This window comes from Anolis carolinensis, chromosome 3 (assembly GCF_035594765.1).
Source record: "Anolis carolinensis isolate JA03-04 chromosome 3, rAnoCar3.1.pri, whole genome shotgun sequence".
Classification (NCBI taxonomy): domain Eukaryota; kingdom Metazoa; phylum Chordata; class Lepidosauria; order Squamata; family Dactyloidae; genus Anolis; species Anolis carolinensis.
This window is the reverse complement of record NC_085843.1, coordinates 154,522,717-154,534,406: the sequence shown is the minus strand read 5'-3', so window position 1 is coordinate 154,534,406 and position 11,690 is coordinate 154,522,717. Positions and strand designations below refer to the sequence as shown.

Sequence of the window (11,690 nt, the reverse complement as noted above, 5' to 3'; positions counted from 1 at the left end):
AAACTTTTAGACTATGTAGTTAGTTCTGATTACAACAGAGCGTATGGAGAAGAAGGGACAATCTCAAGGGCTCAAAGCTAAATTTGATAGCCAACCAAAGAAAGAGGGCAAATAATTGCATTACATAGGACCCCACCAAATTCTCAGGCCCATTCCATACTGAAGGAAGACCTACTGAGCTCTAGAATTAGTTGACCCCTGTCCCATTGCACCCTCTGACTTTCATACGGAAAGAAAATAACATTTACATGACAGAAAATGTCAATGGTTGACAGCTGGAATTGGCAAGTGGGATTGTATTTAAGGCTTCCTGGTCTCACAGCCTGGACCTTCCTGCCTAGTACACAGAGTAAAGAGATGGAATCTCAGGATGAGAGTGCTGCCTTGAAAATAATATTTTTATATCAATCCGTATTTGTTCGACTTGGTGTCTTGTATTTGAATTTTTTGTGTGTGTCAGGAGCAACCAGAGTTGCTTCTGGAGTATTTGAATTTGTATTTGAATGCCATGCTCTGTTCAACTGATGATCAGTATCTAATGACCTTACCAGGACTGGCCCCATGTGATGTCACCATGGCTCATTCCTGGATCTCACATTTTGGTGCTGAATTTCCTGGGCCTGGAGTCCTCTTTTGCAGGTCCTCTTTGCATTTGCAGACCTCTACTGTTTGAATGTGACCTGGGGAATCAAGCAGTTGCAATGCTGCTACATAGTATTATTCATGGGAAACAATGCTTCCAGCATTTAGACATTTTTATTGTATTTTTATTGCTGAATGGAACATCAATAAAATTAAGAATCTGAAGATTCAAATTTTGACATGTATTTTGTTCAATATCCAAACCAAAGAGACCAAACCCCACTATCTCCCCATAATTTTTTTGAGGTGTCTGCCTTGTGATCTCTTTGGCAACAAAATTGTTTTTGGTTTTGCTCTCACAAGCTGTGTTTTAACCTATTGCAACAGTTGCTTTATTGCTAGCTGTAGTACGACTTATCTGCTCTGCTATATTGTATTTACTGTATTGATTTTATTGTATGGATTTTAGCACTCTTTGTATTTTATTGTAAATTACACTGGGAGCCATTTGGCTGAAGGCAGGAGACCAATATACAATACAAACAAATATTTACTCTTTCTAATCCCATTCCTCACTAGCTACTCTATTGCATTCACACTTAGCATTCACTTAGAAATGTGATGAATATTGGCACGCACACACAACTGTAGAAGTCTAAATCAGGGGTGAAAATGGTGCAGTCTTCTAGATGTTACTAAACCACATCCCCCTGGTAGACTTAACCAGTAAAGAATGCTGGGGGTTGCAATGTAAAAAACTTCCCCCACCTATCTTAAATCCAATTATTAGTCCCAAAGAGAATAGACCTGCTGAAGCAATTGGAATTTGGTGAATTAACACTTCCCTAAATTCCATTGATTCATCGCTCCCAGTTTCATTGGATCTAGCAATTCCATGTAGGTCCCGTCTAAACTGACCATTTAATGCAGTTTCAAACTGGTGTTGTGCAGATCATTGCAGATGAAACCCTGGAATCAGTTTGAGGCCCGAATGGCCAGAACACTGGTGCACATTTAGGGCTTTCTTTTGTTTGCTTTTTTGGGTGTTGCCTGGCTACTGCGGCTTAGAACTACAGTAGAGTCTCACTTATCCAAGCTAAACGGGCCGGCAGAAGCTTGGATAAGCGAATATCTTGGATAATAAGGAGGGATTAAGGAAAAGCCTATTAAACATCAAATTAGGTTATGGTTTTACAAATTAAGCACCAAAACATCATGTTAGACAACAAAATTTGACAGAAAAAGTAGTTTAATACGCAGTAATGTTATGTAGTGATTACTGTATTTACGAATTTAGCACCAAAATATATTGAAAACATTGACTACAAAAATGGCTTGGATAATCCAGAGGCTTGGATAAGCGAGTCTTGGATAAGTGAGACTCTACTGTATCTTCAAACTTTATTAAATGGTCAGTGTAGATGCGGCCATAGACTTATTTATTTATTTATTTTATATATTGGTCTTCTCCCTCAGGGGGACCCAGACTTACAAATTGGATCTGGGTTTAGTCATATTTAGAATAGGTAAAGGTAAATTTTCCCCCTGACGTTAAGTGCAGTCGTGTCCGACTCTGGGGGTTGGTGCTCATCTCCATTTCTAAGCTGGAGCCCACATTGTTCGTAGACACTTCCAAGGTTATGTGGCCGGCATGACTGCATGGAGCACCGTTACCTTCCTGCTGGAGTGGTACCTATTGATCTACTCTCATTTGCATGTTTTCAAGCTGGAGCTAACAGCAGGTGCTCACTCTGCTCCCCGGATTTGAACCTGCAACCTTTCAGTCTGCAAGTTCAGCAGCTCAGTGGTTTAACACCTGCACCACTGGGGGCATATTTAGAATAGACTTTGTGAAATAAGTGGGACTTACCATTAACTTGATTAACTGGTTCCTCTGTTTCCAAATAGTCTGTTCTGAGAAAAAAATTGATACAGTTGTATATTACTACTACTCCTGCTAGGCCACTGGTTATGATTAATAAAAGGCTTGATATGGTGATTCAAGACAACGACATTCTCTCAGTTATGGAATTGCCAAGGAAGCGTGATTGGGTCCCATATGGCTCACTTTTAGACAAAAATGAAAAACACACCCATTTTCCCAAGATTTTGAGATTTAATCTACCCAATGGATCTTGCTGTTTTAAGGCTTAAAGTGTTGTACTTTGTTGTTAGCTTAACTTTATGGTTGGTCCTTTAAATTATGTATAAATGATTATTTTTTAATTGTGTTGTGTACCCCTTAGGCTCACTTGAGAGGAAGGATGGTACAATAAAGTAAAATATTATTCATATTATAAGATTTCTCTGGTAAGTCTTTTCTGGGCTATTTTAAAATGCTTTTTGTTTGATGAAACAGAGATATACAACCACATGTTTTCCCCTGCTGAAAATAAATAGAAAACAGCTTTCCCCTATTGTTCACTGAGCTGAGATTCCATGTGAAGTGCATTCTTTAGAGAAAATAATCACATTTTCTCAAGTGTTGAGAGCATATGTACTCTGAGAGGTATATGTTTTTGTACGTGCCTTTAAAACTCATGTAAACTTTTCGTGACCCCATGAATTTCATGGGGGTTTCTTAGACAAAGAATGCCAAGAGGTAGTCTGTCATTTGATTTCCTTAGACTTATAGCTTACAGCAGTCATTGTCAGTCTCCTATTTAAGCACTAACTTGGCTCGAACCTGTTTCAGTTTCTAAGATTGGATAGGATCTGGGGCCTTCAGAATACATAGGATCTTCTGAGAAGTATCAAGGAGTTCTATCCAAAACAGGGAAAACCAGTATGGTATAAAGCTGTGTGTGTTGGAGCAGGACTCTGAAAAAACAGATGAAGACAGAAACCCATTTCCAATGCACACTCTCAGATATAAAAGAGAGCAATGGCAAATCTATCTAATTAAATGTTGCCAAGAAAATCTTATGATAGAATCACTCTAAGTCAAAGTTGACTTCACTCGAGGGCACATAATAATATTAAATCCAGAAAATGGTGTATACTTTACCATAGCAAAATGTGCAGTCATTCCTCCATTTTTACCTGAATCAGGATGCAATTTGTTCACCACCCTCCATTCAATCTAAAAATGCCACCAAGTGCCAGTTGACTACCTGCTGCCTCCCTGGCAGTAAGAAGCTGAAATGAAAGACAGGGATTGAGAAGTCATGCACAAGTTAAGCGGCACAAGGAGGAAGACTGGACCTTGTGGCACCCTGCATCCATAGGAGTGGAGCAGGTGCCCATCTGAAAGACCCTGGAGCCACCTCAAATATGGCCTTCCTGGCCCCATGCTAGCTAGAAGAGACTGTCCACAGCAGGATCAATAAAACTGCAGTGAAGTTTCCAGCCTAATTTTAAAAACATTTTGTACTACTGAGATTTGGTTTGATCTTTTGATCTAGGAGCTGGTTAGAGACAAGCACCATTTTAACACCTTTCATAAGGGTTCTCAGCAAAGTTCAGAAATGCAAATCTTTAGCTTTTTAAAACTTTTAATGGCCTCTATATTAATTTGTTAGAATTGGTCCCTTTCCCTAAAATTTCCTAAAAATCACTGACAGCTACTTTCTATTTTCACAAGACATACAGGTGGCAGTGCGGGATTTTTGGTGTAGCTTTAAAACACTCAACTTTCCTTGTTCGTTTCCTAGTGTCGATTGTCTTCTTAGATGACGGCAAGATTTTCAGACTCCAAACTGGATTGGAGACATATTTGGAATGGTCCTATATTAAGGCATAAATATAACATTTCCTGACATGTTCTGCATAGGGGAGAAACCAGCGTGATCAATGGTGCTATTATAGCGACATGGGTTTTCTTGGCAGTTCTGTGCTCCCAAGCAGCTCTAGATTTACCGTGCCATGCAAATTAGAAGGCAATTATTCTTTTAATTTCACAGAAAAGTGAAGAAGTGGAGAGGGCGCTGGGATTCTCTCCCCCGCTCAAAATCTTTCATCCTGTAGAAAAGCTGCTTCCCTTTGAGTATGTCCCCCTTTCTCCTGCCACATCATGGATGGTTCTGGTGGCTTCAATAATATACAAAAACAAAAGCACTCCGTATGCTTCTTGAACTAAACAATTGCTCCTGTTTAATCAGTTTTTTCCCCAAGCACCAAGCAAGGATGTGGGTTTTAACCTGTCAAGAGCGACAAGATGAAGCTGATCAAAAGCCCTACGAAAACAACAGACTGGAACTAACTTGAGAGACGCTTTTCTGTTGTTCTATTGGTGTTCACATCTGAGAGTTGCTTACTGTATAATGCTTGACTTTGCCTGTGGATCCTGTGGAAAGACACTGCACACAATAATCTCAATTGTATTCTGCAAGGAGTCCTCCATCTACTTGTGTTTGATACATATTTTAACAATATGTTTACATTTGGATCATATGGAGTATATTGTTTTATATTCAAACACAAATCAGAAATTTGATTCTTAGGTCTCGTTCCTTGGTGGTTAATTGGTAACTCAGGAAACGAGGGCAGTGAAAGCATGACTACCTGACCTGGATATTTTACAAAGAAAATTTGTATTATTGATATGGAATGGGATTTTTTGTGCCAGTGTCTTTGTATCAGTTAGACACTAGTTAGACAATTTGCCATAACATTTTCACTGTAACATTATATAAAAAACCCTGAATAAAATGACATGGTTCAAGGCGGTTATTCAACCAAAACTCCCTCCCTCTATGTGCATGTACACACTCACACACTGCTATGCTCTGATCTGCCCTCTGGGAGAAGTGTTCATACTGGCTGCCAGCTGGGACAGACCTGGTGACCACAATGCATTAAAAGGATAAGGTCTTTTAAAAAAAGTAACTTTCACCACTTCCCAGAGCTAAGCTTCACATTTTTCCAGAATTGACTTATAACTCAGTGATCAAAACCATTTCCATTTAGCAGGATGTGTTGAGAACTTAGCATGTTTATTCAAACTCCAAAATGCCTGGACATTGCCATGGCTGAGGGCATATCATTAGTCAGCAGGGATATCCAGTCGTACCCTTGGTTATACAGTGGTCTGAAGCTGGATGGAATCTGGCAGGAGAGAAACTGTTTGAGTCACTGCTATAGGCAGCCTAAGCCATTCCACATTATAAATTGAACTTAGCTTTGGTTTTTGGTACTGTTTTATTATCTGGGCGGAGCTCAAAAGGGGGCCTAGACAGAGAAGTATAGTCCATTTTACAAGTAGGAGTGGAGCTGAAGGATTAAAACCATTTCTCCTTGTTTTCCTGTTATTCCCCCAACCCATGTCACCGTTGTGAAAATAATTCTTGTTTATGATATGGGAAGTGAGCGGGAGGTGGTGTCTTAAAAGAGGATAGGGATGAAGCTAGCCTTACCCTAATTCCTGCTCTCATCTGAACCGCCGATCCTTAGTGGAGTCATTTATCTTTGCCACATTTCATCCTTATGAGACAATTACTTTCCCTGAGAATATGAAGGAAAACAATATAATGATGCATGGGTGAACTCACAGGGTTTCCTTCCTCCAAATGTGACACACCAGCTTTTTGGAAAGAAATGCAACTGCTTAATTGAGGCCAAAAAGATTCCAAATCCTCCAAATTTCAGTCCAGAATTCTAGCTAAGCTAGAGGAAGATTTTGCTTCTTTTTCAAGGCTGACATCTGTCTGGTGGCAGGAGAAATTCATGGTTCAGCAGACATTATCTCCTTGTTCTGATGAGAAGCGTTCTTTTAAACATTCACTTGATTGTGCAATTTTACAGATATTTTCAAAATTACTTTCTGAAAAATTACAAATGCATAGAATCACAGAGTTGGGAGCAGCCTCATGGGCAATCATAATGGAAGAAATTCCTTATTGGCACTGTTATCTGACAATTACTGATATTCTGTTATGTTTACAGTACAAACTTCATATCCATGGGAACATTATCCATGGTTTCTTTAATTCAAGTCTGATACAATATATCATCTCCTGGGATTATCTAGGTCCTCCAGACAACTTGAAGGTATTCTTGAGTTGAAGTCCTTCATTTCAATAGAGTTTGTTATTATCCACGGTTCACATGTCCATGCAAAGTTTAGGAATGTATCCCCTGCAGATCTGGGTGTTGTTCTGTAATGTCTAATCCTGCTCTGGGAGTTGTTAAAGTCTTTGCTGAAGTGATTTCCTTGTTATCAGGGAGTTCCATACTACAGCTTTTTTCATGCTGAGTACAGTCTCTGGAGGCATGTTTGTTCAAACTGTAGTAACATGAATTCTGCCTCCAAAAAGAACTTCTGCACTTTTGTCAAGAACAGGTATAGTTACTGAGCAAAAGATTAATAGTGGATTGTAAAAACAACCCAGCATGACAACAGTAGCATAATTGTAAACCATTCATATCTAATACTTGGGGGGTATGTGTGAGGATCTCTATATTCAGTTGCACCTACCATGCACATTTGTTTTCACTGGTGGAATATACCTAAAGTTATCTATGTGCTATAGCCAGGAGTTGCAGTGGCGCAATGGGTTGAACTATTGTGCTGGCTGAACTGCTGACCTGAAGGTTAGGTTGCTGACCCCGTCTCGAATCTGCGAGACGGGGTGAGCTCCCATCTGTCAGCTCTAGCTTGCGGGGACATGAGAGAAGCCTCCCAGCAGGATGGTAACATCCAGGCATCCCCTGGACATTGTATCTGTAGACAGCCAATTCTCTCAAACCAGAAGCAACTTGCAGTATGTTCTCAAGTCGCTTCTGACATGATAAAAAAGGGCTATGGTCTAGGTACTAGGATTTTGTTTTGTGCCATTCTGTTGCAAATACACATACAAGCAAAAAGCTAAAAAGGACGTTTAGAAAGGCTAGTGAAATCTGAAACTGTCCCCATTTAAGAAATGTATTGAAAAATAAAGGGCACATATAGCTTTTAACTTGAACCAGATATCCTCCATACATTTGGGTAAGTAGTCCTCACTCCTGGCTGTGCTGGCTGAGGCTAATGGCCATTGAGCCTGCTTCTCCCATCTCCTCGGTAATGAAATACACTTTTTTCCATAATACAGAGAAAGTTCAAATTCCAATTGGACACATTCCAAAGACACATTACAAGATAACATCAAAGAATTCCTGACAGATGGCCATCCAGCCTCTGCTTAAAAGCTCCAGAGAAGGAGACTCTACGACACCCCAAGGCAGCATATTCCACTGCCAAACAGCTCTTAACCATCAGGAATTTCTTCCACCTAAACATTAGGAAGAATTTCCTCATGGTAAGAGCTGTTCTACAGTGGAATATGTTGCCTTGAGCCACAGTTGAGTCTCTTTTTCTAGAGGTTTTAAGCAGAGGCTGGATGGTCACCTGTCAGGAGTGCTTTGATTGCATTTTTCTGCATGGCAGGAGGTTGGACTAGATAGCCCTTGTGATCTCTTCCAACCCTATTATTCTAATTTTTGATTTAAAAACTTACACCTCCCTTACAGTATACTTAACATAAAGCACTGACTAGATGTTTCCTTGAAATAAATTTAATCCCACTGAAGTTTACGAGTCCCTCTACATCAATGGTCAGTATCCTGTTGATGTTATTCAAACACTTGCTCCTTTACTAATGTGGGTGAACTTTTCCTGCTGTTGCACTGATGTGTCCAGTTTACACTCCTACATATAACCATTGAACATGCCACTAGGCATTCTTAGATGGTGTATAACTATTTCTGTCTTCAGTGTACCCCTTGATTCAGCATTGCATAGTGAACCAATAAACAAGCATACTGGGTTGTTGTATGTATTTCAGGCTGTGTGGCCATGTTCCAGAAGTATTCTCTCCTGATGTTTCGCCCACATCAATGGCAGGCATCCTCAGAGGTTTTGAGGTATGGATAAACTAAGTAAGGAAAGGAAAGAATATATATCTGTGTAGAGGGTGGCCCCCCAAGGATGCCCCCAGGCAAGAGACAAAACCTTTCCAATGCTAATTAGGGTGATTAACTGAAACATTAATGCTGGCTTCCCAGTGACAAAGAACTCTTGCCACACCCTGGACTCTACACAGATATATATTCTTTCCTTTCCTTACTTAGTTTATCCATACCTCACAACCTCTGAGGATGCCTGCCATAGATGTGGGTGAAACGTCAGGAGAGAATACTTCTGGAACATGGCCACACAGCCCGAAATACATACAACAACCCTGTGATCCTGGCCATAAAAGCCTTCGACAACAACAAGCATACTGTATCTATGCAATTGGTTGCAACACATTGGTATTCAGCAGGAGGGTGGTGTAGCGCAACCGGCATGTAAGTATGCAAGCACAGATTTATATTATGGAAACATGGCATAGGATCCCAGCCAATATTTTTCTGGGTCAACACTCAAACTCCTATAAATAAGCAATTTCATATCCTTTCTGTCTCAAAATCAGCACGATTCATCCTCAAGCCGACTTCTCTTGCACTGCCAAATTTGAGATCAATCTGCTTGGACATTTTCAGAGTATAAACTAGAAGATATTGCCTCCCAGTTACTAGAGAACAATTGCCACCATATAATACAGTTGGATGAATCTATGTCAGCAACATTCAGTCAGAACTTGCAATCTCCTTTCTCACACCAAACTAGGTTGCATCAACAGTATAGAATTAATGCACTTTGACATCACTTTAGCTGCCAAGGTTCAAGGCTATGGAATCCTGGGATTTGCAGTTTGGCGGGCACCAGCACTCCATAGCAGAGGAGGCTAAAAACCTTGCAAAACTACAACTCATGTGATTTCATAGCACTGAGCCATGTCTGCCAAACTGTACCAATTCTACAGTGTACTGTAGATGCTCCTCAGGTGTCTTTTCTTCCCTTTCACATGCACCCAAACCAATTCCTCTTTGCTTTGAAAGCTTCCCCCTCTTCCTTCTATTCTGAGTTCCTTTCCCCTTAATGCAGAACACCCCAGGGCACACTTGAAAAGTAGGGTATTCACATGTAGGCTGTTGAGGGTGCCTTTCTCTTCTTACCCTGTAACTGTGTCTTAAGTCTGTTTAGAAGATTGCCTCTAGCTGTGAAGGAGAGCATCCAGTTGCAGCTCACAGCCATTTAAAAAGCAAGAGTTTTTAACAAGAGGAGGGGAGAAAAACCGGCATCTTTTTAAAACTGGCTAAGGCCTTTTGGAAAGCAGATAGTATGGTTTTCCAAAAGGCCTTAGCAGTCACAGATTGTTGCAACCCTTGACTTCCATCCAAAGAAGGCTTTTGATTCAGGCTTTCTCTCAGCTGTCTGAATAAAGTGGTATTCCCCTAAGCCCTTGTTCTTCAGTAGGCAGCCCATAGAGTTCCCTCTTCTCCCTATTTCCTCTGCACCTTATTACTATGATTAAAAAACAATTGTGGTACAACGCAATAAAAGGAACTAATGAAGACCTTCCTGCATTCATATTTCATTCAGCTACAAAACCAATTGCAAAAGAACTGGGGGAGGCGGGGAGAGAAAAGAAAATTAAAGCCAATAAAAATAAAGAGTAACATTCCCTTGAATCCCCCCTAATGCCATAGCATTCTATTGAGAGACTGGAAAGCCGTGGCAATATTTCTGTTTAGACTAATCCCAGTTGTGCAAGCCTCCCTGCTCCAAACCCCGAAATGCCTTCCCATTTTCTTCTAATTGGTAAAATGTTCTAACCCCCACCCGCACATTTACAAGCTATCATTTTATTCATTAACATTATATTCCAAACCTTCTCAACCTGTTCTTCCTCTGTGCCTGGAGGTTTCTCATAATGTGTTTTAATTCCTTGCCAGAATCATTCTTGTCACTGATCTATATTTTCTCCTAACGTTGTCCTGGAAATATTTTAACAAACACGTTTAAGGATTCATTACTAGCTCCTTCCAACTACAAGCTTTTTAATGATAATGTTGTTGCTGTTATTGTGCTTTGCTGCCGCCGCCCCATCCATCCTGATTGCTTAAAATAGATTCTGGATTTACAGAGAGTTGCTAAAGGAGAGTGGCTTAGTATTTATCAACTGTGTGGAAAGATGGGGAAGGAGAGCCCAGTACAGATGCGCTTCAGCATCTCCATCTACAATGATTTTTAGCACCCAAGAGCGATGAATGCCTCAAAGTGGACAATAGTAGTAAGGTGAGATAGTGACCTGAAGTACCCCCCTTTATGTCTACCTATCCTGAACCTTCTGTGATGTAAACAGATACTCTTGGGGATGTTTCTCCACCTCTTCTTCTTTCCAGCAGTCCTCTCTCAATTTTCCAATATGTAGCTAGGTTAGATCAGCTCACTAAGTAACTTTCCTATCTCAGAATGAAGTTTGTACAATAAATCTCAGTGTCTTTCTCTAAGCCATTGGTGCATGTGCTCCTTAAGTCAAGATCTCCAAACATGGGAGTCAAGATTGTTTTAAGAGATCTGTGAAAGGATTAAAGTAGATCAAAGCACCAGGCCATGTGTGGAGAACAAAGGAATTATGGCAATGTCCTGTGACACAGAGCTGACCATTCCCAAACCGAATGGGAAAAATTATTCAAGTTTGTTCTGCCAACTAGGTCTTACGTTGACATCTTTGGGGCTATTGTCTTTATGTAAAGCGGGCAGACCTACAGCAGAAGATGAAATTCCAGCATGGGATTCTAAGGACACAAGAGCTTGATACATCATAATGTCCTCACTTCCTGATGGAACTTACAGGTATGTCTAAAATAAAACAATTGCAAAACCAATGCTTTCCTATCTTGGAGAAATGCATAAGAAATCAGATGCCAGCCAACATCTTTTATTGCCAGAGTAATTCATCTCTGCTCAGATGGTCAGACAGGTCCAAGACTTTCTGTCATATGTAACAGGGATAATCGAGTACCCAAGACAGTGTAGTCCAACCTTTAGTTACCCTATGACAATTCAAACTTTAGTATAGGAATGTGAGGGCCAGAGACATTCCAGAAAGAAAACGAATTACATATTGTAGTAAAGCAGTAAGAAGGGTTAACGGTTTTTTTTTCCAAATATTAAATTAAAAGATTATTCCATTAAGAAGGGCAAGGGGCAACAAAAATGAATTGGTGGGCTGCATGCGGTCTGCAGGCCGCGGGTTGGACCATACTGACCTAAGATATTCTGTGAGCCCTCGGTGGTGCTG

The 11,690-nt window shown here is 40.4% G+C and overlaps 1 long non-coding RNA gene across 1 annotated transcript; it reads right to left on the bottom strand.

Annotated features, from left to right (window-relative positions):
• Nucleotides 1-561: 561 nt before the first annotated feature.
• Nucleotides 562-11,407, bottom strand: LOC134297618 (uncharacterized). The gene is made up of 5 exons (XR_010004417.1): nucleotides 10,275-11,407; nucleotides 5,937-6,024; nucleotides 3,625-3,720; nucleotides 2,453-2,496; nucleotides 562-680 (listed from the first exon to the last, which is right to left on the bottom strand). It is a non-coding gene; the product is annotated as an uncharacterized LOC134297618 (long non-coding RNA).
• Between the last annotated feature and the right edge of the window lie 283 nt (nucleotides 11,408-11,690).